The 27,704-nt window shown below is 44.1% G+C and overlaps 1 long non-coding RNA gene across 1 annotated transcript in view; it reads left to right on the forward strand.

The window, feature by feature from the left end:
- LOC126474006 (uncharacterized) overlaps positions 1 to 26,106 on the forward strand; it is a 398,394-nt gene extending 372,288 nt beyond the window's left edge. The window contains exon 3 of the long non-coding RNA XR_007586554.1: positions 25,970 to 26,106. This is a non-coding gene — a long non-coding RNA (uncharacterized LOC126474006). The remainder of the gene's footprint in view (positions 1 to 25,969) is intronic.
- Positions 26,107 to 27,704: the final 1,598 nt, after the last annotated feature.

The raw sequence follows: 27,704 nt of genomic DNA on the forward strand, positions 1-27,704 counted from the left end.
AATGTGTGGTTTTCAAAAGCAATAAAAAGGGTGGAAATGCAGGTTGTATTGATCTCTATTCCTATTTTCTCTACAGGTTCCGGAACTCTCAGAACCGAGGTGATGCAAAACCTTTTTTTGATGTGTGTAGATGCAGAGCCCCGTATTCGATTCCTAACTGGCTCAGGGATTTTATTCACTCAGAGACTGGATGTTTGCGCTTGTGCTCCTCGTTTCATCTCCTCTTTATCGATGAGTAAGTAGCCGAAGTGGCTTGAAATAAAAATTCATGCACCAGACAGCCAAACACTCGTCCAATAATGCCGTACGATCTCTCCATCGATGTATTTTCGACAGTGTTTCATTCTCTTCCACTCATCTAATTCATATATGTTGCATTTTATTTTCTTCAAATATTTTGAATAGAAACAAAAAGAAGCAAAAAATAACTCAATTCATTCTTGGAAAACAGTGAGAAGAGTCTACAAGACGTTTTGAAGTTCATCTTCTGGAGAGTTTGTAAGCCGTAGGATATGAAATTCAGTCGACCATGGCATCCGCTCGCTCCTCATGAAAAAAAGACGGTAGACTCTATCCTTCTGATATAAAATTAAATAATTTAAAATTTCAGTGCTTAAGAGACCCGTGGTCTAGGGTTAGCGTCTTCGATTCGTAATCAAAACGTCTTCGGTCCCTGGTTCGATCCCCGCCACAGCCAATTTTTGATAAATAATCAGCATTGGCGGCCGAAGACTTCCGGCATAAGAAGTCAGCCTCATTCTGCCAATGGCCTTGTCAAAGACGGCGGAGGAGCGGATAGAGGTTCAGGGCACTCTCTTGTCCTAGGGGTGGGAAATTGCCCCTAAAGGCGGAAGAATCAGCAATGATCAACGACATGAGGATGCAGAAGGCAATGGAAACCACTGCATTAAAGACACGTAACGTGTATCCACAGGACATGTGGCCTGTATTTGAAAAAGTGTCATGATGATCTCTCCATTGACAAGATTCCGGAATAGTCCCCCATTCGGATCTCCGGGAGGGGACTGCCAAGGGGGAGGTTACCATGAGAAAAAGATTGAATAATCAACGAAAGGATAACGTTCTACTAGTCGGGGCGTTGAATGTCAGAAGCTTGAACGTGGTAGGGAAACTAGAAAATCTGAAAAGGGAAATTCAAAGGCTCAATCTAGATATAGTAGGGGTCAGTGAAGTGAAGTGGAAGGAAGGCAAGGATTTCTGGTCAGATGAGTATCAGGTAATATCAACAACAGCAGAAAATGGTATAACAGGTATAGGATTCGTTATGAATAGGAAGGTAGGGCAGAGGGTGTGTTACTGTGAACAGTTCAGTGACCGGGTTGTTCTAATCAGAATCGACAGCACACCAACACCGACAACGATAGTTCAGGTATACATGCCGACGTCGCAAGCTGAAGATGAACAGATAGAGAAAGTGTATGAGGATATTGAAAGGGTAATGCAGTATGTAAAGGGGGACGAAAAACTAATAGTCATGGGCGATTGGAATGCAGTTGTAGGGGAAGGAGTAGAAGAATAGGTTACAGGAAAATATGGGCTTGGGACAAGGAATGAAAGAGGAGAAACACTAATTGAGTTCTGTAACAAGTTTCAGCTAGTAATAGTGAATACCCTGTTCAAGAATCACAAGAGGAGGAGGTATACTTGGAAAAGGCCGGGAGATACGGGAAGATTTCAATTAGATTACATCATGGTCAGACAGAGATTCTGAAAAGAGATACTGGATTGTAAGGCGTACCCAGGAGCAGATGTATACTCAGATCACAATATAGGCTGAAGTTCAAGACATTAGTCAGGAAGAATCAATACGCACGGAAGTATTAAGGAATGACGAGATACGATTGAAGTTCTCTATCGCTGTAGATATAGCAATAAGGAATAGCGCAGTAGGCAGTACAATGGAAGAGGAATGGATGTCTCTAAAAAGGGCCATCACAGAAGTTGGGAAGGAAAACATAGGTACAAAGAAGGTAGCTGCGAAGAAACCGTGGGTAACAGAAGAAATACTTCAGTAAATTGATGTAAGGAGAAAGTACAAACATGTTCCGGGAAAATCAGGAATACAGAAATACAAGTCGCTGAGGAATGAAATAAATAGAAAGTGCAGGGAAGCTAAGACGAAATGGCTGCAGGAAAAATGTGAAGACATCGAAAAAGATATGATTGTCGGAAGGACAGACTCAGAATACAGGAAGGTCAAAACAACCTTTGGTGACGTTAAAAGCAACGATGGTAACATTAAGAGTGCAACGGGAATTCCACTGTTAAATGCAGAGGAGAGAGCAGATAGGTGGAAAGAATACATTGAAAGCCTCTATGAGGGTGAAGATTTGTCTGATGTGATAGAAGAAGAAACAGGAGTCGATTTAGAAGAGATGGGGGATCCAGTATTAGAACCGGAATTTAAAAGAGCTTTGGAGGACTTACGGTCAAATAAGGCAGAAGGGATAGATAACATTCCATCAGAATTTCTAAAATCATTGGGGGACGTGGCAACAAAACGACTATTCACGTTGGTGTGTAGAATATATGAGTCTGGCGATATACCATCTGACTTTCGGAAAAGCATCATCCACACAATTCCGAAGACGGCAAGAGCTGACAAGTGCGAGAATGATCGCACAATCAGCTTAACAGCTCATCCATCGAAGCTGCTTAAAAGAATAATATACAGAAGAATGGAAAAGAAAATTGAGAATGCGCTAGGTGACGATCAGTTTGGCTTTAGGAAAAGTAAAGGGACGAGAGAGGCAATTCTGACGTTACGGCTAATAACGGAAGCAAGGCTAAAGAAAAATCAAGACACTTTCATAGGATTTGTCGACGTGGAAAAAGCGTTCGACAATATAAAATGGTGCAAGCTGTTCGAGATTCTGAAAAAAGTAGGGGTAAGCTATAGGGAGAGACGGGTCATATACAATATGTACAACAACCAAGAGGGAATAATAAGAGTGGACGATCAAGAACGAAGTGCTCGTATTAAGAAGGGTGTAATACAAGGCTGTAGCCTTTCACCCCTACTCTTCAATCTGTACATCGAGGAAGCAATGATGGAAATAAAAGAAAGGTTCAGGAGTGGAATTAAAATACAAGGTGAAAGGATATCAATGATACGATTCGCTGATGACATTGCTATCCTGAGTGAAAGTGAAGAAGAATTAAATGATCTGCTGAACAGAATGAACAGTCTAATGAGTACACAGTATGGTTTGAGAGTAAATCGGAGAAAGACGAAGGTAATGAGAAGTAGTAGAAATGAGAACAGCGAAACACCAGGATTGATGGTCACGAAGTCAATGAAGTTAAGGAATTCTGCTACCTAGGCAGTAAGATAACCAATGACGGACGGAGCAAGGAGGACATCAAAAGCAGACTCGCTATGGCAACAAAGGCATTTCTGGCCAAGAGAAGTCTACTAATATCAAATACCGGCCTTAATTTGAGGAAGAAATTTCTGAGGATGTACGTCTGGAGTACAGCATTGTATGGTAGTGAAACATGGACTGTGGGAAAACCGGAACAGAAGAGAATCGAAGCATTTGAGATGTGGTGCTATAGACGAATGTCGAAAATTAGGTGGACTGATAAGGTAAGGAATGAGGAGGTTCTACGCAGAATCGGAGAGGAAAGGAATATGTGGAGAACACTGATAAGGAGGAGGGACAGGATGATAGGACATCTGCTAAGACATGAGGGAATGACTTCCATGGTACTAGAGGGAGCTGTAGAGGGCAAAAACTGTAGAGGAAGACAGAGATTGGAATACGTCAAGCAAATAATTGAGGACGTAGGTTGCAAGTGCTACTCTGAGATGAAGAGGTTAGCACAGGAAAGGAATTCGTGGCGGGCCGCATCAAACCAGTCAGTAGACTGATGACCAAAAAAAAAAAAAAAAAGACAATGTGCATTAACGTCCTAATAATCATACTGAATTACAAAACGTCAAAATATTTGACTTTAACTGTGATCGGTAAGTGGCAGCAGTACGAGTGCCAGTGTAAACCACTCTGTGACTCTACAATAACGTCACAATTAATAAAATGTTCCGGGCTATTCTAGTAGGTTTCAAATTTAAATCCATCGTTCCGTCCCCGTCTGCTGATGACACTTTCAAGGGAGATCGTAGTTTCTTCGAGTGTGCGATTTACACCCTGGCTCGGTACAGTGAGTAACGAGTCACGGTGTGACTCGGACACTCAGAGAAGATGGGTTTAAGTTTGAAATCCATTCGACCACGGCATAAGAGCCCGGAACGTTTTACTTACTGTGACATTTCCAGCAGTGAAAATTTACATTTGACAACATTTACCGAGGTATTTTTGGACAACAAGTATGAAATTACTGTGAGACGTCTAATATCGATAAAAACGGAACCACTTTTGCACACTAAAACAGGAAAAATCAACACATAAAACAGTTTCCAGTAAGTACAAGGTTTCCCAGATATTTACGATAAAAATTACTCAGACGGTAGACAGTCCTAAACTAGGTATTAATGGCCCTTATTGGTTCATGGACTGAGATTCCCTTGTGCTTATGGAGGAGACAGCTGGTCTTACCATCCAAATAAATCGAGGAATGCACAGTATTTATTAAAAATAGGTTCGAGGAAACAAATTACTAGCTTCTGCTACACTGCTATCACGAGACCTACGAGGGGACAACAAAAGTTATGAATGAACCATGAACACGAACTTCACGCATTTACACGAAAAGCAAGAAAACTGATTATCTTATGAAGTGCTCCGACACGAGGTCGTAAACTAAGCTCATTCATAAACTGCGCAATTCTTAGACAGCTTGTAAAAATTACAAAGGCTAGCACTTCGTCACTGGTAGAAGTTAAAGAACATTTAATAAAGTGATATTTTACAGGAGTAATTAGATGTCAGAAATTGCAGTCAAAAGAAAGAATCATACATTAGCAGTGGTAAAGATGTGAATGAAACAAAGGAGTGCGATGAAACTGTTCTCAGAAACAGAATAATATATTAAATTAGTAGCAGTAATGGGACGAAGCATTATAGCTAAGAAATGTAGTATAGGGGAAACAAAAATAGTTAAGATGAAGAGGAGTATGTCCAAGGTGACGTTAACAGCTGTCTTAGTGCGGTGGTACTCTCGCCGGTATGAAGTATGCGGTGAGCTCAGCAATAGAACTAACTAACTGTGGCCCACGGAGTCCATTAGCTTATTATGTACTGGGAACGACCGGCTGGGGGGTTGTGTCGATGTCAGTAGGTCGTTACAAGGTAGTGGTCGCTGGCAAACATCTAACGAAATATAGACGTAGGCATGTGCGAATAACTGTACCACAAATACTCTATCGTTACGTACAGTCTTTAACAACATCATAAGAAGGGCAGTTTTAGGTTTCACAATTCCACTCGGAGAATTCATACGATTATGAAGGCATCCTGAAAAGTAATGGCTCCAATATTTTATAATGTGAAATACCCTTAAAGCTTTTTCAAGAAGATAAAAGTTATGAACATTATATGCCTTTATTCTTCGTGTTTACATATTTGCAGTTCTCTGCCGCTAGAGGGCTCCGAATTGTAGAATGTAACATGGCGGTGTGTAATGTAACTACATCGGTGCGTGAGAAACAGCGAGCAGCAATCGCGTTTCGAATTCCCACACATGATAAATCCTCTCCTTCAGCATGACAATGCCGGACCACACGCGGCTGCTGCGACATCTGCAAGAATCTGACACCGTGGGTTCACTGTCAACGGTCATCCTGCATACAGTTCCGACTTGGCTGCATCCGAGTTTCGATTTCAAAACTTAAAGAACACTTTCGAGAACTTCCCCACGTTCTCCTTTTCCTTGAACACATCCGCACCCTATATACAGTCCGCCGCCTCGATCCCCCCTAATGTCTCCCTCCCTCGCCACCCCAGCCCGTTGCCGCGCCTTTACTGTTGTGTTCCATCCTCTCTCCATCTCCACACCCTCCGCCTCCTTTCCCAATACAACTTCCAGCATCTACCCCTCCCAGATGATGAGCTTCGCCCTGACGTCTACCCTTCCTACCAACTCTAACCCCACCTTCCTCCTGCCTCCTCCTCAGGACTCACACTCCTCCCCCTCCCTTCTCCTGAGCGGCTTTCCCCTCCTACACCCCCTCCCTCCCCTTCAGTGCACTCCCTCCTACCCTGTCTTCCCTCTTCATCTCCCACCCCACCTGTCTCCTGCCTCTTCGTGCACACCCTGACACCCCTACTCTTTTCATCCCGCCCCCTCCCCACCTGCTCCTTGCTCTCACCTCCTTTTCCATCCTCTCAGGCCCCTCCCTCAGCAGGTCCCTCCTGGCAGTTTTATTCTCCGTCGTGTGTACTTCATCTCTCCAAGTGGGTTTAAAGTGTCTTGTTCTGGAGTGTTTTTAATACTGTGGTCATTTTTTAAGCTGTGTGTGTGACTTCAGTGCCTTTTTTGCGCTCTACGAATCGACGTCTGTGTTTTTTCACTTTATGTCGACTTTTTTAATTGTCACCTCATGAACGTCTCAATGTTAGTGTATTTTTACTTCCATTGTCTCCCCTTACTGTGTTTTTATGTCACCCATTTTATCGCCTATCTATGTATCATTTTCTTCTTGTATTAGCTGTCATGTCTCTCAGCTGAAGAGCAGCGGATTGTGCCACGGACAGCTCGTTCCTGCCCATATGATGCAGGGTAATGAAATCACAATAAAGAAAAAAAAATCGAGAACATCACTTTAACAGTGATGAAGCGATGCAAGCAGGAGTGAGGTTGTGGCTCCGTCAACAAAGTGAAGCATTCAGAAGTGACGGTATCAAGAAACTGGCCTCTGTTGGGATAAATGGGGTAAATGTATTCGCCACCAGCATGAATATATTGAGAACTAAAGATCTTAAGTGTTAATAACGTTCGTTTTATTTAAAAAGCCCTAAGAGTTTTCACACAAAACATTCAGTGACATTTCTTTTCAGAAAGCCGCCGTATTTTTCACCTTAGCATATATTTTAGTTCCTTCTAAAACGTTTTACATTCCAAACGAAAAGCCAACAGAAGTCTAATAATGTGAAAACGTGGTACAGCTGTTGGCTTATTCACATGATGAAGAAAACAGCCATTTGTGGGCCCAATATACACTAACTGCCAAATTAAAGAAAGAGTACCCAGAAAGTATGCTTGTAAATGTACACTCCTGGAAATGGAAAAAAGAACACATTGACACCGGTGTGTCAGACCCACCATACTTGCTCCGGACACTGCGAGAGGGCTGTACAAGCAATGATCACACGCACGGCACAGCGGACACACCAGGAACCGCAGTGTTGGCCGTCGAATGGCGCTAGCTGCGCAGCATTTGTGCACCGCCGCCGTCAGTGTCAGCCAGTTTGCCGTGGCATACGGAGCTCCATCGCAGTCTTTAACACTGGTAGCATGCCGCGACAGCGTGGACGTGAACCGTATGTGCAGTTGACGGACTTTGAGCGAGGGCGTATAGTGGGCATGCGGGAGGCCAGTTGGACGTACCGCCGAATTGCTCAACACGTGGGGCGTGAGGTCTCCACAGTACATCGATGTTGTCGCCAGTGGTCGGCGGAGGGTGCACGTGCCCGTCGACCTGGGACTGGACCGCAGCGACGCACGGATGCACGCGAAGACCGTAGGATCCTACGCAGTGCCGTAGGGGACCGCACCGCCACTTCCCAGCAAATTAGGGACACTGTTGCTCCTGGGGTATCGGCGAGGACCATTCGCAACCGTCTCCATGAAGCTGGGCTACGGTCCCGCACACCGTTAGGCCGTCTTCCGCTCACGCCCCAACATCGTGCAGCCCGCCTCCAGTGGTGTCGCGACAGGCGTGAATGGAGGGACGAATGGAGAAGTGTCGTCTTCAGCGATGAGAGTCGCTTCTGCCTTGGTGCCAATGATGGTCGTATGCGTGTTTGGCGCCGTGCAGGTGAGCGCCACAATCTGGACTGCATACGACCGAGGCACACAGGGCCAACACCCAGCATCATGGTGTGGGGAGCGATCTCCTACACTGGCCGCACACCACTGGTGATCGTCGAGGGGACACTGAATAGTGCACGGTACATCCAAACCGTCATCGAACCCATCGTTCTACCATTCCTAGACCGGCAAGGGAACTTGCTGTTCCAACAGGACAATGCACGTCCGCATGTATCCCGTGCCACCCAACGTGCTCTAGAAGGTGTAAGTCAACTACCCTGGCCAGCAAGATCTCCGGATCTGTCCCCCATTGAGCATGTTTGGGACTGGATGAAGCATCGTCTCACGCGGTCTGCACGTCCAGCACACGAACGCTGGTCCAACTGAGGCGCCAGGTGGAAATGGCATGGCAAGCCGTTCCACAGGACTACATCCAGCATCTCTACGATCGTCTCCATGGGAGAATAGCAGCCTGCATTGCTGCGAAAGGTGGATATACACTGTACTAGTGCCGACATTGTGCATGCTCTGTTGCCTGTGTCTATGTGCCTGTGGTTCTGTCAGTGTGATCATGTGATGTATCTGACCCCAGGAATGTGTCAATAAAGCTTCCCCTTCCTGGGACAATGAATTCACGGTGTTCTTATTTCAATTTCCAGGAGTGTAACTTCGCACGTGGATACACCATCAGTGTGTATGTAAATCATTTAGAGTTACAATACTCTGTGATAGGTAGAATGGTCACTACAGTAAATTATTGTTGTTCGTGTTTTGTGTTGTTACCAGAACTAATAGGTTATTTAAGGGGACGTAAACAGCGTCAGATGTTGAGTGATCACTGCGAAGGACACAGAGATGCCAAGTACGCATGTGAGACAGGATAATCAGAACATGATAGAGTTGGAAAGGAACTACATTGTGGGTCTCCATTCGGCGGCTGGTCAAATTGTGCAGTATCTAGCTTTGTGCGACATGCGGATGTGACATCGGCCTGACGTTGGAATGCTTGGGCATGTGAGGGTAGGTATACTCGTTGTCAAGCTCCCCGTTGATCGCTATGACCACTGTAAGGGAGGATCGCCGTATTGAGCATCACCAAATCGTAAGGCCCCCCCCCCCCCCCCCCCCCGTCCCCGGCCCACCAACCCACGCCAGGGCCGCGAACAAGTCGTGCACTCCATGCATCATTCTGTGTCTTCCTGGTGGGAGAGTAGAAGCAGCCGCACTACAGAATTAACGTCCTCTACACAGGCGGCCGTTAACACCACAACATGCTCGGCTGCCTTTGGAGTGGTGCTGTGATGGGGAACGATGGGATACCAATACATGGCGTCGCAATGTGTTCAGCGATGAATGGTGGGCTTACATTGCTCTAGATGACCACTATTGGCGGATATGGCTGTGACTTAAGCAGAGGACTTACAATTATCTGGAGAGTCAACGCTGTGTAATTCGTAGTGTCACGCTGTGAAGAACCGTCGTGTACGAGTTCAGGTCTCGGCTGGTGGTGATGTGGGAACCTGTGACGGCACAGCGGTAGATCACGGAAATTCTGCGCATTGTGTGCAATGTATTACGAGATAATCTACATCTAAGTCTAGATGGATACTCTTCAAATCACATTTAAGTGCCTAGCAGAGGGTTCATCGAACCACCTTCACAATTCTCTATTGTTTCAGTCTCGTATAACGCGCGGGAAAAACGATCACATATATCTTTCCGTGCGAGCTCTGATTTCCCTTATTTTATTATGGTTATAGTTTCACTCTATGTAGGTCGTCGTCAACAGAATATTTTCGCATTGGGAGGAGAAAGTTGGTGATTGCAATTTCGTGAGAAGATTCAGTCGCAACGAAAAACGCCTTTCTTTTAATGATGTCCAGCCGAAAGCCTGTATCATTTCAGTGAAACTCTTTCGCCTACCTAGCGATAATACAAAACGTGCTGCGCTTCTTTGAACTTTTTCGATGTACTCCGTCAATCAAAAAAATGGTTCAAATGGCTCTGAGCGCTATGGGACTTAACAGCTATGGTCATCAGTCCCCAAGAACTTAGAACTACTTAAACCTAACTAACCTAAGGACATGACACAACACCCAGTCATCACGAGGCACTCCGTCAATCCTATGCGTTAAGAATCCCACATCCCCCAGCAGTATTCTAAAAGAGGACGGACAAGCGTAGTGTAAGCAGGCTCCTTAGTAGATCTGTTACATTTTCTGAGTGTGCTGCCAATAAAACGCAGTCTTTGGTAAGCCTTCCCCACAACATTTTCTATGTGTACCTTCCAATTTAAGTTGTTCATAATTCTAATTCCTAGTATTTAGTTGAACTTACTGCCTTTAGATTTGAGTGATTTATTGTGTAACCGAAACTTAACGGATTCCTTTCAGCAGTCAGGTGGAATTTTCGAACGATACTTATTTCTTTCTAAATAATTTTGAAATTTGTTTTGATTTTCTAATGAATTTGCTAGTCGATAAAGGACAGCGTCATCTGCAAACAACCGAAGACGTCTGCCCAGCTTGTCTCCCAAATCGTTTATAGAGGTAAGGAACAGCATAGAGCCAGAAATCATTCCTGTTTTACTCGATGACTTTCTGTCAATCACACTCCTGGAAATGGAAAATAGAACACATTGACACCGGTGTGTCAGACCCACCATACTTGCTCCGGACACTGCGAGAGGGCTGTACAAGCAATGATCACACGCACGGCACAGCGGACACACCAGGAACCGCAGTGTTGGCCGTCGAATGGCGCTAGCTGCGCAGCATTTGTGCACCGCCGCCGTCAGTGTCAGCCAGTTTGCCGTGGCATACGGAGCTCCATCGCAGTCTTTAACACTGGTAGCATGCCGCGACAGCGTGGACGTGAACCGTATGTGCAGTTGACGGACTTTGAGCGAGGGCGTATAGTGGGCATGCGGGAGGCCGGGTGGACGTACCGCCGAATTGCTCAACACGTGGGGCGTGAGGTCTCCACAGTACATCGATGTTATCGCCAGTGGTCGGCGGAAGGTGCACGTGCCCGTCGACCTGGGACCGGACCGCAGCGACGCACGGATGCACGCCAAGACCGTAGGATCCTACGCAGTGCCGTAGGGGACCGCACCGCCGCTTCCCAGCAAATTAGGGACACTGTTGCTCCTGGGGTATCGGCGAGGACCATTCGCAACCGTCTCCATGAAGCTGGGCTACGGTCCCGCACACCGTTAGGCCGTCTTCCGCTCACGCCCCAACATCGTGCAGCCCGCCTCCAGTGGTGTCGCGACAGGCGTGAATGGAGGGACGAATGGAGAAGTGTCGTCTTCAGCGATGAGAGTCGCTTCTGCCTTGGTGCCAATGATGGTCGTATGCGTGTTTGGCGCCGTGCAGGTGAGCGCCACAATCAGGACTGCATACGACCGAGGCACACAGGGCCAACATCCGGCATCATGGTGTGGGGAGCGATCTCCTACATTGGCCGTACACCACTGGTGATCGTCGAGGGGACACTGAATAGTGCACGGTACATCGAAACCGTCATCGAACCCATCGTTCTACCATTCCTAGACCGGCAAGGGAACTTGCTGTTCCAACAGGACAATGCACGTCCGCATGTATCCCGTGCCACCCAACGTGCTCTAGAAGGTGTAAGTCAACTACCCTGGCCAGCAAGATCTGCGGATCTGTCCCTCATTGAGCATGTTTGGGACTGGATGAAGCGTCGTCTCACCCGGTCTGCACGTCCAGCACGAACGCTGGTCCAACTGAGGCGCCAGGTGGAAATGGCATGGCAAGCCGTTCCACAGGACTACATCCAGCATCTCTACGATCGTCTCCATGGGAGCATAGCAGCCTGCATTGCTGCGAAAGGTGGATATACACTGTACTAGTGCCGACATTGTGCATGCTCTGTTGCCTGTGTCTATGTGCCTGTGGTTCTGTCAGTGTGATCATGTGATGCATCTGACCCCAGGAATGTGTCAATAAAGTTTCCCCTTCCTGGGACAATGAATTCACGGTGTTCTTATTTCAATTTCCAGGAGTGTACTACGAACTGTGACCTCTCTGACAGGAAATGACGAATCCAGTCACATAACTGAGACGATATTCCATAATCACGCAATTTTAGTACACGTCCCTTGTGTGGTACAGTGTCAAAAGCCTTCTAGAATTCCAGAAATATAGAATCAATTTGAAATTTCTTGTCAATAGCACTCAACACTTCGTCCTACTAAAGAGCTTCTTCTGTTTCACAAGAACGATGTTTTCCTAAATCCATGTCGACTGTGTGTCAATAGACAGTTTTCTTCGTGGTAACTGGTAATGTTCGAACACAATTTATGTTCCTAAATCCTGCTGTATATCGACGTTAATGATATGGGCCTGTAATTTAGTGAGCCGGCCGGGATGGCCGAGTGGTTCTAGCTGCTACAGTCTGGAACCGCGCGAAAGGCTACGGTCGCAGGTTCGAATCCTGCCTCGGGCATGCATGTGTGTGATGTCCTTAGGTTAGTTAGGTTTAAGTAGTTCTAAATTCTAGGGGACTGATGACCTCAGAAGTTAAGTCCCATAGTGCTCAGAGCCATTTGAACCATTTTTTTTGTAATTTAGTGCATTACACCTATTACCTTTCGTGAACATTGATGTGACCTGTGCAACTTTCCAGTCATTGGTTACGGATCCTTCGTCGAGCGATCGGTTATTGAAAAGATCTGACATCCAAGGGTGTGGCACGTCACTTTAGTTGTAAGCCATGTCCTTTCAAATAAATCATTAACTTGCAGATTCGAAAATGCGCCAAAAGAAAGGGAACGTTAAATGTTTCAGTAACTTGTGACATCAAATATAAATACAGACACAGTACTTTTCTTCCTACTACTCTTTCAGTACTGAATATTTACTTCTACGGTGATAAATTCAGAAAGCTGAATATATCTATTACTGCACACTATATACGTGATGAGTTTTTATTTTTATTTTTAAGAAAAGGGACACAGTTTTATGCAGTAACTAAGCTCTACAACCGTCTTGTTTATTAGTCCCACAACATTATTACAAGATAACGTAAATACTCCTTCTCAGTGGCCTCTGAAAATGTAAAGGAATCTAAAAATGTTGAGGTCGAATATGGCTTTTTTAATAAGTTCTTAATAGCTCGTAATATATTAAGCGAAAGAGAAGGACGACAAAGACGTAAAAATGCCCGCGCTTAGCGCCTCTGGATTCTTACGCTAATGAGAGCTAAGATCACTATTATCAGAAATCACGATGATCTGTACACGACACATTACGATGTCCCTAATGGGGAGAGATATTATTTAGTATTTAAATATGTCTGCCGACATACTGGATTCACTCGCTTCAGTAGTCAGTTACATATTTTTATGACAGCCAAATTAAGTTTTGAATTGTCTTTCAATTGTTTGCTCTTAGCTTAACATGAAAGCGTATGCATAGGAATATCTAGACAATAGGACAATGTACATAACAACTTCAGTATGTTAAATACATCAGTGAATTACACAGTCCTTGTTTATAGCCTGTATATGGCATTAAATACAATCGCTGTCTGTCTGGCTACTCGTGAGATCAGGTTATGTCTTTCACCTTACAGTAAAAGTTTCTATATACTACTCCACCAATTCATACGAACCTTACCCCGAAAACCAAGGGAAAATATGAAAGGATCCTTCATCCTCAAGAGACATTTAATCCTCTGATTTATCTTTTATTATCGTATTTTGAAGAGAAGATTTCAGTGTTTATGTATGGATAAGTTGATGCAGAGTGGTGATGATTTCCGCTTGGTTTTGTAGTTTTGTACGGTTCCTTTTTTATTATTTCGTAGTGTGACACTAGCAAGCTAGTTTCCATCACCCACAAGGATTGTACGTTTATACTGCCAATCTATAGGTACAAACTGAGCAGACTTAAATCGCATCCTCACAACATAACATGTGAGACTGTCATCCCCAACCACATGCAGCTTCAGACTATACACATGATTAAATAAAGTTAACATACTAATGTTAATCTGGACATTAGGAAACCACTTCAGGTGTGTGAAAATACTTTTTAATGGACTCACTACCAATTTAATGTCATTACAACCACATCTTCACGTGAACAGATATTTCAGATCATGATAAACACTACGGATATATGAAAGACAAGACATTCGTCGTCAGTTTAGCATGAAAACTAAACCACTAAGAAGGCGGTACGTCGAAAATAAAAGGTACAACTTAACTACCCTATCTTCGGTTAGGTAGTAAGACCGAAAGTTGCAACCTGATGGATGAACTGTCATCTATTTCGAAAGATAAAAAGTGGAAAGCGCTGATAGGTTCAGTGATGGATTTCCACTGTAAAGAAACCAGTACCATTATTCACGAATTCCATCTCACGAGCCCTAGAGGGCACCACCTCGAACGGTCTAGTGCTATAGGCACGAAATTAATCAGCTGACTAGAAAGCCAAGCGCTTGCGCCACGGGAGAGTAGCACACGCGGCCGCGGCAAGAGACGTCTCTTCACTCTCCCTCACTACTAGAATCACAAAAAGCATTACTTATCACTGAACTCAATGAATGCCAACGATGGTAGCTGCGTCGAAAAATGCCCTGGGAATAGAGAGAGAGAGAGAGAGAGAGAGAGCAGTATAGCATCGCTATACACTTTTCTCTATCTGGATACACAAAACTAGTTAATAGAATATGTATTTACAATAAGAATTGTCTAAAACTACCAGCCAGAAATTTCAACTATTGTAAGAGGGCAACTTGGTAGCAAGCATGAAAGTACATCAATAAGTGAAATTTCCAAACATTCAGCGGAGCTCCACCGACGAAAACTATCCTTCTCTTGGTGTGCCAATCTTTAGTTCATTTTCTGGTAGACGTTCTCCATTCGCAGTAAAATTTAGACATAAAGTAAAAAAAAAGCAAAAGGTTTTAGTGGCAAGATAATCGATGACTTACAAGTCCTGTTGTCGGTAGTCAGTTATGATGTTCGGTGTACGAAGTCGTGATGAAAAGTAATGACTTCGAATTTATTACATGAAAACTCAGTTTTTTAAATAAAACAATTGTTATTAACATTTTAATTCTTTATTATTCCTAGCTGCACACTTACTGATCAAGAATCACCCTGGCGACCAACATTTTTCACCCAACGAGAGACCACCACTGTAAAATATCTGATTTTGTTGACAGAGCCACAACTTCACCTATGTTTGCATTGCATCATGACAACAAAGTGAAATCATGGAAGATGTTCTTCAAGTTTTGGAAACAAATTGAAACCATATGGAGCAAAGTTGCAATTGTATGAACTACTCGGTGGTTATAATTAAACTTTCCCTATTTAACAGATTATAACACGGAAACTAATTGCCGTACGAGTACCATACTTGGTAGCGTTAATATCTAGTGTGTGGGAAGCATGATTTCCACGCGTCACAGCGCCACAGTCCGGTTCCAACTATCGCCACCAGGTGCCGTGATCAGTCATCCTGATTCATAGTCTCACACACCCGATCAGGCGCAGTGCACTAGTTGACGTGTCCACATGAGCTTGGACAAAAGGAGCAGAGCACTATTGGTGAAGCACTGTTATCAAAACAACAGTAACGCTGCAGCTGCACTTCGAGAATATCGACGGCCGAAAGTGTTACGGAAGCGTCCTCTTCCTCCACCTGCTGTGCGAAGCATGATGAAGAAGTTCGAATTAACGGGAGAACCGGACGTCGCTCCAAGAAGAGGCCGACGACCGGTTGAACCACAGGTGGTTGACGAAATCACTGTTGCTACGGCAGACAACGCTACACGCAATTCCCGATTGTCAGGCAGTGTGCGTACAGTGCCACGACAGTTAAACATCCCGTGGTCTACTGTACGGTAGGTGCTTCGAACCACTCCCAAATGGTATCCGAACAATATCCATATCGTACAGCAGCTTGCATCACAGGACGCACAACGACGTGTTGACTTCGCTCTCGACTTTCTCGAAATAACTGAAGTTGACGACCATCCTGTGGACAGACGAAGCTCATTTTTCTCTGTCAGGTGAGGTGAACACACAGAATTGCCGAGTGTGGGGATCCTCATCCCAGTCACTGCGCATGAAGTTCCTCTGCACGGTGAATGTATCACCGTACAGTGTGTCTTCACGGCTACCTTCATTACTGGCCCATTCTTTTTTGAACAGCTTGGCACTCAAGGACGAAAGACATGCAGTGTGACTGGCAGCCTTATTGCTATATGCTTGGCCAGCATGTCATAATCACCATACAGGAGAGCGACGCATTGAACTCACCACTTTTGATGCAAGATTGGACCCCACCGCACATCGCTCGTGAAGTTCACCTGCTTCTCCGAAACACATTTGGAAACGACTGAATTATCATCCGATCGTTTCCAAAAGCTTGGCCGGCACAATCACCTGAACTCACTCCTTCACACACGTGCTGATCTGAAGCGCAGCATAGCAAGAGAGGTAGCCAACACACGTACAAACATGCTTCGTTTTGCTGTGCAGAATGCAGTCCTGCGCCTTCAGACTCTTCTGGACAATGATGGGCGCCATATTGAGCACTTTTTGTAGCAGTAATGGTACGGGTATGTAATGGTATGGTGTACTGTAGCAGCACATTAAAATTGTTTCAGTTGAATTGATTGTACATTATTTATCTTCCCAGTGTCCGTGACATAAATGCTACCAAGTTTAATCCTCGTACGGTAGTTATTTTCCGTGTTATAACATGTTAAATAGGGAAAGTTTAACTATAACCACCCAGTCTGATCGATGACGGTGAACCCAATGCTTCAGATCGGTACAGATGTCGTAGCGCTCGTTTGTGGTATGGCATTGTCATGCTGAAGGAAAGGGTGCTCCATCTGCGGACGAACTTTTCAAATTTGAAACTCGATTACAGCACGCTGTTTCTCACACACCCGACGTAGTTACGTTTCACACCGCCATCTTACACGCTACCATCCGGAGCCCTGTAGTGGCAGAGAGTTTCAACTTGCGTAAGCGAAGAGCGAAAGACGACCGAGTAATATGCATGACATGTAACACTTCAGCCGATATTGAGAACAGAACAGCAAATTATGAGGCATACACGCATATATAACATAAAGCAAAGACATAATATTGTCTTGTCCTATCTGACGATTTACGAGAATTAGGGATGTCTCTCTAGTTGTAAACCGTAATCCTTGAAATATACCACGAAGTAGCAGGTTCGAAAATGCGCCAAATGAAACTGAGCGTTAAAATGCAAAGCTAAAGGACACATTACATAAATGCAAAAATAAATCACACATTAAAACTATTCCGCCAACTCTTTAAATATTTAGGCGCAAAGAACATTCATTTCTGACAAATCCAGGTGGGTTAATTAAGAATGAACACAATATTAACCTGTACAGCCGTTTGGTTTATTAATCTCAAAATATTTCAAGATACCATACGTACGTCTTCTCAGCAGTCTCTAAGAATGCAGTGGAATCTAAAAATGTAATGGCCGAATATTGCTTTGTTAATAATTTTTACAATACGCGTAAAGCAAGGAGTGAAAAAGGGGGCGACAACAATTTTATAATGCGCGCGCTCTGTGCTTCTGCATGCCTATGAGAGCAAAGGCACTACGATCGCATATCACAAAATTCTAGGAACGATATTACATGCATTCTTATGTGTTGTCTCCCATGTGAGTGCATCGTGATGCCAATTTTCAATAGGACAATGCACATTCTCACATGATATGTCTCTGTGAACTAGTATGAGCGTCGTGTTGAGGTACCCTCGTGGCCAGCAAGTTACTCAGATCTTTCCCCGACAGGACATGGGACCAGCTCGCAAGTCATCTCCGTCGCAGTGCCAGTATCCAGGATATCAATGACTGTTTAAAACAGTTGTGGTTCAGCTTTCCTCAAGAGAGGATACAACGACTTTACGACAGCCTTATCAACCGAATCAGAGCATGAATACAATACAGACGGGGTGGAATGTCATACTAATAAGTGGGCTCATACTGCCAAGTTCTTAGTAAATTTGACTCGATGTTGTAATCATATAAGTCGAAAAAATAGACGATGTTCCATCAGAACGATTGATAGCGTTGGGAGAGCCAGGAATGACAAAACTCTTCCATCTGGTGTGCAAGATGAATGAGGCAGGTGATATAGTCTTAGACTTGAAGAGCAATATAATAATTACGATTCCAAAGAAAACAGATTCCGATGAGTGTGAATGTTACCGAACCGTCAGTTTAATAAGTTGCGAAATACTAAGACGAATTATTTACAGAAGAGTGAAAATACTGGTAGAGGTCAATCTCGAGGAAGGTCAGTTTGGATTCCGGAGAAACTTAGTAATACGAGAGGCAGTACCGACCCTACGACTTCTCTTACAAGACAAGTTAAGGAAAGGCAAACCTATCGTTATAGCATTTGTAGCTTTAGAGAAAGCTTTTGACATTGTTGACTGTAATACTCTCTTTGAAATTCTGGAGGTGTTGTTGTTGTTGTGGTCTTCAGTCCTGAGACTGGTTTGATGCAGCTCTCCATGCTACTCTATCCTGTGCAAGCTTCTTCATCTCCCAGTACCTACTGCAACCTACATCCTTCTGAATCTGCTTGGTGTATTCATCTCTTGGGCTCCCTCTACGATTTTTACCCTTCACGCTGTCCTCCAATACTAAATTGGTGATCCCTTGATGCCTCAGAACATATCCTACCAACCGATCCCTTCTTCTAGTCAAGTTGTTCCACAAGCTTCTCTTCTTCCCAATCCTATTCAACACCTCCTCATTAGTTACGTTATCTACCCATCTAATCTTCAGCATTCTTCTGTAGCACCACATTTCGAAAGCTTCTATTTTCTTCTTGTCTAAACTATTTATCGTCCATGTTTCACTTCCATACATGGCTACACTCCATACAAATACTTTCAGAAACGACTTCCTGACACTTAAATCTATACTCGATGTTAACAAATTTCTCTTCGGCAGAAACGCTTTCCTTCCCATTGCCAGTCTACATTTTATATCCTCTCTACTTCGACCACCATCAGTTATTCTGCTCCCCAAATAGCAAAACTTCTTTACTACTTTAAGTGTCTCACTTCCTAATCTCATACCCTCAACATCAACCGACTTAATTCGACTACATTCCATCATCGTCGTTTTGCTTTTGTTGATGTTCATCTTATATCCTCCTTTCAAGACACTATCCATTCCGTTCAACTGCTCTTCCAAGACCTGTGCCGTCTCTGACAGAATTACACATCGGCGAACCTCAAAGTTTTTATTTCTTCTCCATGGAGTTTAAAACCTACTCCGAATTTTTCTTTTGTTTCCTTCACTGCTTGCTCAATATACAGATTGAATAACATCGGGGAGAGGCTACAACCCTGTCTCACTCCCTTGCCAACCACTGCTTCCCTTTCATGCCCCTCAACTCTTATAACTGACATTTGGTTTCTATACAAATTGTAACTAGCCTTTTGCTCCCTATATTTTACCCCTGCCACCTTCAGAATTTGAAAGAGAGTATTCCAGTCAACATTGTCAAAAGCTTTCTCTAAGTCTACAAATGCTAGAAACGTAGGTTTGCCTTTCCTTAATCTAGCTTCTACGATAAGCCGTAGGGTCAGTATTGCCTCACGTGTTCCAATATTTCTACGGAATCCAAACTGATCTTCCCCAAGGTCGGCTTCTGCTAGTTTATCCATTCGTCTGTAAAGAATTCGTGTTAGTATTTTGCAGCCGTGACTTATTAAACTGATAGTTCGGTAATTTTCACATCTGTCAACACCCGCTTTCTTTGGAATTGGAATTATTATATTCATCTTGAAGTCTGAGGGTATTTCGCCTGTCTCATACATCTTGCTCACCAGATGGTATAGTTTTGTCAGGACTGACTCTCCCACGGCCGTCAGTAGTTCTATTGGAATGTTGTCTACTCGCGGGGCCTTGTTTCGACTTAGGTCTTTCAGTGCTCTGTCAAACTCTTCACGCAGTATCATATCTCCCATTTCATCTTCATCTACATCCTCTTCCATTTCCACAATATTGTCCTCAAGTACATCGCCCTTGTATAGACCCTCTATATACTCCTTCCACCTTTCTGCTTTCCCTCCTTTGCTTAGAATTGGGTTTCCATCTGAGCTCTTGATATTCATACAAGTGGCTCTCTTTTCTCCAAAGGTCTCTTTAATTTTCCTGTAGGCAGTATCTATCTTACCCCTAGTGAGATAAGCCTCTACATCCTTACATTTATCCTCTAGCCATCCCTGCCTAGCCATTTTGCACTTCCTGTCGATCTCATTTTTGAGACGTTTGTATTCCTTTTTGCCTGCTTCATTTACTGCATTTTTACACTTTCTCCTTTCATCAACTAAATTCTATATTTCTTCTGTTACCCAAGGATTTCTACTAGCCCTCGTCTTTTTACCTACTTGATCCTCGGCTGCCTTCACTACTTCATCCCTCAAAGCTACCCATTCTTCTTCTACTGTATTTCTTTCCCCCATTCCTGCCATTTGTTCCCAACGCTCTCCCTGAAACTCCCTACAACCTCTGGTTCTTTCAGTTTATCCAGGTCCCATCTCCTTAAATTCCCACCTTTTTGCAGTTTCTTCAGTTTCAATCTACAGTTCATAACCAATAGATTGTGGTCAGAGTCCACATCTGCCCCTGAAAATGTCTTATAATTTAAAACCTGGTTCCTAAATCTCTGCCTTACCATTATATAATCTATCTGAAATCTGCCAGTATCTCCAGGCTTCTTCCATGTATACAACCTTATTTTATGATTCTTGGACCAAGTGTTAGCAATGATCAAGTTGTGCTCTATGCAAAATTCTAACAGGCGGCTTCCACTCTCATTTCTTACCCCCAATCCATATTCACCTACTACGTTTCCTTCTCTCCCTTTTCCTACTACCGAATTCCAGTCACCCATGACTATTAAATTTTCGTCCCCCTTCACTGTCTGAATAATTCCTTTTATTTCACCATACATTTGTTCAATTTCTTCGTCATCTGCAGAGCTAGTTGGCATATAAACTTGTACTACTGTAGTAGGCGTGGGCCTCGTGTCTATCTTGGCCACAATAATGCGTTCACTATGCTGTTTGTAGTAGCTTACCCGCATTCCTATTTTTTTATTCATTATTAAACCTACTCCTGTATTACCCCTATTTGACTTTGTATTTATAACCCTGTATTCGCCTGACCAAAAGTCTTGTTCCTCGTGCCACCGAAATTCACTAATTCCCACTATATCTAACTTTAACCTATCCATTTCTCTTTTTAAATTTTCTAACCTACCTGCCCGATTAAGGGATCTGACATTCCACGCTCCGATCCGTAGAACGCCAGTTTTCTTTCTCCTGGAGGAAGCAAGGGTAAACTAGCACGAGCGAAAGGCTATTTACAACTTCTACAAAAACCAGTAGGGGCATGAAACGGAAGCAGAAATTGAGATGGGAGTGAGACACAACCAATGCCGCTGTTATTTAATCTGTACATTGAGCAAACAGCAAAGAAAACCAAAGAAAAAGTTTGGAGTAGGAATTAAAGTCTACAGAGAATAAATAAAAACTTTGAGGTTTGCTCATGGCGTTGTAATTGTGTCAGAAACAGCAAAGACTTGCAAGAGCAGTTGAACAGAAGGGACAGTGTCCTGAAAGGAGGGTATAAGATGAACATCAACAATAGCTGAACAATGACGATGGAATGTAACCCAGTCAAATCAGGTTTATGCTGAGGCGATTAGATTAAGAAACGAGTCACTTAATGTCACAGATAAATACTGCTATTTGGGCAACCAAATAACTGATGATGGCGGAAGTGGAGAGGAAATAAAATGTACTCTGCCGATGGCAAGAAAAGCGTTTCTGAAGAACAGAACATTGTTAACATCGAATATAGATTTAAGTGTTAGGAAGTCTTTTCTGAAAATATTTGTATGGAATGTAGCCACGTATAGAAGTGAAACTGGACTATAATCAGTATAGACAAGAAGGGAATAGAAGTTTTTGAAATGTGGTGCTACAGAAGAATGCTGAAGATTAGATGGGTACATCGCACAAGCAACGCTGAGGTACTGAACAGAATTGGAGCGACAAGGCACAAATTACTAGAAGAAGTGGTCGGTTGATAAGACAAAATTCTGAAACATCAAGGGATCGTCAATTTAGTTGTGGAGGGAAGTGTGGGGATCAAAAATCGTAGAGGGACGAAGAGAACAATACAGTAAGTGGATTCATAAGGACGTAGGTTGCAGTAGTTATTCGGAGATGAGGAGGCCTCACAGGATAGAGTTCCATGGAGAGCTGCAACAAACCACTCTTCGGACCGGAGACCACAACAGCATCAATTGTAATCACTGAGATAAAATCACATACTCTCTCAACCTGTGATGTTTCATTTCGTTTGCCGCTCCCCTTATGAATGTTAAACTTTTTTGCTAGGCAATGCTGTTACTCTCTGGTTAATTTTTCAAATAACTGTACATCTAAGCTATTACAATATTAACCATGTGGAAGAATAGGGTGTTAGAAGAGAAACGTTTTCGATCCTCTATAAGACATGATCGGAGATGAATAGTAATTCTGTACCACTGTAAGCTGGATTAAATGTAGAACAGCTAAACATGGAAAGCTTGATGAGAGCTCGTGGCTCGTGATGGTGAGCCGTATCACTCGAATCTACGCCAACCAATGGACTGTAGATATTAGTGGGAATGTTCCGAATGGAAAAAAAGCCACGAAGCGTAGTTACAGTGTTGGAGGATTGATTGGGGGAGGGGGGAGCAAGAAAGATAACCTTTTTGATAAGAGGAAGTTCACAGTCCCCCTTCTCTAATCACAGTGTTACCTTCATACTACTACTGGATACCACATTAGTAAATCTGTAGTCTGATTCGCACGACAACAGGAATGTTCCGAGATCTTCGTCCGTAGATATTTAACGCTTGTAGAGCTTCTGGCTACAATTGTGTACATTAACTTTTGCAGTGTCTTATGTGCAACAGAAGTATTTTTTCCCATGGAGTAAGTGCTACCAGCTGTCGGGAAACACTATGAATGTATCAGCAAGTCAATGTAGCAGTGCACAGCAGCTCATGACCACTAGAATACACGGGCGTTGTTGGTTAGCTGTATTCAATTGTTTAATTGAATATTGTTATTGTTATTTTGCGTGGTAGTTAATGAATGATAATTTTACCATTTATTACAACAGGGAATATTTCGCAACTATTTATTTTAGTCCATAAAATGGAGCCAAGTGTGAAAAATATGTTTTGAAAACAGGTACATATTTTTTTAAATACACTCCTGGAAATGGAAAAAAGAACACCTTGACACCGGTGTGTCAGACCCACCATACTTGCTCCGGACACTGCGAGAGGGCTGTACAAGCAATGATCACACGCACGGCACAGCGGACACACCAGGAACCGCGGTGTTGGCCGTCGAATGGCGCTAGCTGCGCAGCATTTGTGCACCGCCGCCGTCAGTGTCAGCCAGTTTGCCGTGGCATACGGAGCTCCATCGCAGTCTTTAACACTGGTAGCCTGCCGCGACAACGTGGACGTGAACCGTATGTGCAGTTGACGGACTTTGAGCGAGGGCGTATAGTGGGCATGCGGGAGGCCAGGTGGACGTACCGTCGAATTGCTCAACACGTGGGGCGTGAGGTCTCCACAGTACATCGATGTTGTCGCCAGTGATCGGCGGAAGGTGCACGTGCCCGTCGACCTGGGACCGGACCGCAGCGACGCACGGATGCACGCCAAGACCATAGGATCCTACGCAGTGCCGTAGGGGACCGCACCGCCACTTCCCAGCAAATTAGGGACACTGTTGCTCCTGTGGTATCGGCGAGGACCATTCTCAACCGTCTCCATGAAGCTGGGCTACGGTCCCGCACACCGTTAGGCCGTCTTCCGCTCACGCCCCAACATCGTGCAGCCCGCCTCCAGTGGTGTCGCGACAGGCGTGAATGGAGGGACGAATGGAGACGTGTCGTCTTCAACGATGAGAGTCGCTTCTGCCTTGGTGCCAATGATGGTCGTATGCGTGTTTGGCGCCGTGCAGGTGAGCGCCACAATCAGGACTGCATACGACCGAGGCACACAGGGCCAACACCCGGCATCATGGTGTGGGGAGCGATCTCCTATACTGGCCGTACACCACTAGTGATCGTCGAGGGGACACTGAATAGTGCACGGTACATCCAAACCGTCATCGAACCCATCGTTCTACCATTCCTAGACCGGCAAGGGAACTTGCTGTTCCAACAGGACAATGCACGTCCGCATGTATCCCGTGCCACCCAACGTGCTCTAGAAGGTGTAAGTCAACTACCCTGGCCAGCAAGATCTCCGGATCTGTCCCCCATTGAGCATGTTTGGGACTGGATGAAGCGTCGTCTCACGCGGTCTGCACGTCCAGCACGAACGCTGGTCCAACTGAGGCGCCAGGTGGAAATGGCATGGCAAGCCGTTCCACAGGACTACATCCAGCATGTCTACGATCGTCTCCATGGGAGAACAGCAGCCTGCATTGCTGCGAAAGGTGGATATACACTGTACTAGTGCCGACATTGTGCATGCTCTGTTGCCTGTGTCTATGTGCCTGTGGTTCTGTCAGTGTGATCATGTGATGTATCTGACCCCAGGAATGGGTCAATAAAGTTTCCCCTTCCTGGGACCATGAATTCACGGTGTTCTTATTTCAATTTCCAGGAGTGTACATATTCAATTTAAAATCATAAAAAATCACCTAAGATCATAAGGGAATGTTATCCTTCTGCTAGAAAAAATGCAGGTCTGAAAGGGTTGACAACTCTTCATCACATAAATCTTAATTTTATTCACTCATAGAAAAGCGTATGCAAAAATGTTGCGTCAAACAAACTTAAACGTCAAATATAGACTTGACTTCTAAATGTACAAAGAGGTGTCGTTACAATAGTGAGATATTAGACAGGGATAATCCCAATAATAACAGTGGTGTGTGAGTTTATGTAAGCAAAAAAAAAAAAAAGTTGTAAAATGTATAAATGGCAGACAACAAACCCGAAAGTCCTAGTCCAGTCCTCAACCAGACCTATGATTTATTTTTCTGTCATAATGTTTTCTTTCAGCTCTGGGAATGATTTGTAAATGTGCCAAATTCCACAGTAGTTGGGAAACCAGGAGAAACTACAAGTCTCTTATAAATCCACATCTACGTAGATACTCCGAAATACTACCTGCAGTGCATGGCGGAGTGTACGTCGCAACAATATTATCGATTTTCTTTCCCGATCCATTCTCATATTGAAGGAGAGAACGTTGATTACCATTGCGCCTCCGTGCGTGCCATAATCCCTTTTCTCATACTCTCATGGTCCCTAAGTGAGCAGTAAAATGGTGGCAGGACAATGGTAAGACAGTCCTCACTGAATACAGGTTCTGTAAATTTAACCATGAGGATTTTGCGGTAACTACGTCGTCTTTCTTCCAAGGATTCCAGGTTCCCGTGAATTTCTGAAGGAACAAGATTAGGGTTTAACGCTCCTTCATGAATTTCTGACACAGTTTCATATGTGCTATAGTGATGCGTAACGACCTTTCGAATTCGTTCTTTATTTGTTGTCATGCCTACCTGCTGAGGACTACAAACAGAGAGCCGAATGGCGATTCAGTGTATGAAGCAGAAAGTTTATACAAGTTTTTTTTTTTTTTTGCACTTCCTTACTAGTGTCCAACGACGATACCTCGCCCCCCACCCCCACATAGACAACATCATGGCCAGCCAACAGTCTCATACTGACTGGGTACGTCTGGTCAGAGGTCGGAGAAAAGGCAGTGCTTGCCATCTCTGATAGGACTTTGTCTAGTAAAGGACTATAGTCTTCAAACTTTAAGTTGATGAGAGTTACAACTTTTCATTCTTTTTGTGACCAGACCGTCTTGATCACGGTGGAGCGCTATGGAGACTTGTACGGTATTTTTTTATTGTTTATAGCGCACCCACCGCACACGCACAGGGGCTATCAAAGCGGGAGCTGGCACGCCACGTGTCTGAAAGCGGCAGCTGCCACGTCGGTTGCATGTGTGCCTGCGGGCGCTGACGTCAGAGCCGTCTGCGGCGTGAGAGATGAGTGCATCCGCAGAGCGGTCACCGACGAGCGCGGCCGCCGGCGCCGCCGCGGCCGCCGCCGCCGCCCTGCCGTAGCGGTCGGTGATCAGCGGCTCCCCGCCCTAGGCCCGACCCTTCTCTACCTTCGATCTCATCGTGAACGTGCGAGCTCGGCGCGCTTAAAGGAAGGAACCAAGTCTCAGTTTCCCTCCGGCTGCGTTTGCGGAGGCCTATCGCTCTGGAATTTTTAAACACATACAGTGCATACTTCTGCTTAGCTACTACAGATGAATGTCACTGGCGCAGATAAACGTTTAGCCTGGCCACACGTAAAGCGCACTGGTAACATAATACGGTATAACAGAAGAAAAAGCAGTATTTTTTGATCTCGAAAGTACTCTAAATTGATATGAGCACACGAAACAGTTCTTTATGCTGTAGTATATGGCTATACCGCGTTTGCGGTGCATATTCCACGCATCATTAATCGACATGAAGTGCAAACCCCTTACACGCTGCCAGACATTTCATATAAGTGGAAACAGGGACGCTTTGAATTAAGAGCAAACGAGGTCCAAATTTCTGAAGAAAAACACACTATTAGCCTAACATTGGGTTCTCTAAGCATCACATCCAAAGAGACTTCGCCTCGAAAATATTTCGACGCTGATGAGGAGGTTAGGGCACCAATAGCGTGGGGCGTTTGAGATCTCATAGAACCACAGGTCGGAGAGGGAGATGTTCACTGAAAAAACATTAATAAACTGAACATACGTGAATTTCGACAAGCTCTTTAAGCTTTTATCCAAGACACACAATCTCTCACAGTTTGCCTGAGAAATTTTTACCTTATGATTACCTACTTAACTTGAAGTTCTGTAGATCTGCAGATCCATCATCCACAAAATAAGTTTCGAGTAGCGTCTAGCTGTGTCTGTTTAGAGTACATACATCCAGGTGTTCCACGACAAGTTACTTTAGGAAGATAGTAATGACTACAATAAACAGCTACGAACATGAAGGAGAACATCGCCGCAATAGCCCAGTAGAAATGGAAATTGTGGCAAAATATGTGGATAAAAAACTCCGAGCCAAGATTGCTAAAACTCCTTCATTTGATACTAGTTTTATTTCACTGACGAGCCATCGACAGATCCTTGGCAGCTTTTTACTGTTTCCCTTTGCCTGACTTGGCATATTTACGCTGTTATTTGACTTTGTCAAATCGGAAGATACGCGATATGCTACATCAAAGTAAGTGGATAAAAAATCCTAGTCCAAGATTGTCTCAAAATGAGTTAAATGATCTCATTAAAGATTTGGAGCTGTCTAAAGCTAAGGCTGAGATTACTATGATTTTTTAGTCCAGATATCTTATCGTAACAGATCGCATATCTTCCGATACGATAACGTCAAATAACAACTTTACTTACACTGTGCAACAATGAAAATGTAAACCGAATAAAAATAGCCAATTCCTATCATTTTTAATGTGCTGATCGCGAATGTCACAAATACAATTGAAAATTAGCTCTAGTTTTCATTTTACACTGTCTTATTACGGTGAGATAATTATTTACGGATTTTTATGTTAAGTTCAAAATAAAATATTATAATGGTT

The sequence above is a fragment of the Schistocerca serialis genome, chromosome 4, assembly GCF_023864345.2.
Source record: "Schistocerca serialis cubense isolate TAMUIC-IGC-003099 chromosome 4, iqSchSeri2.2, whole genome shotgun sequence".
NCBI classification, from domain to species: Eukaryota; Metazoa; Arthropoda; class Insecta; order Orthoptera; family Acrididae; genus Schistocerca; species Schistocerca serialis.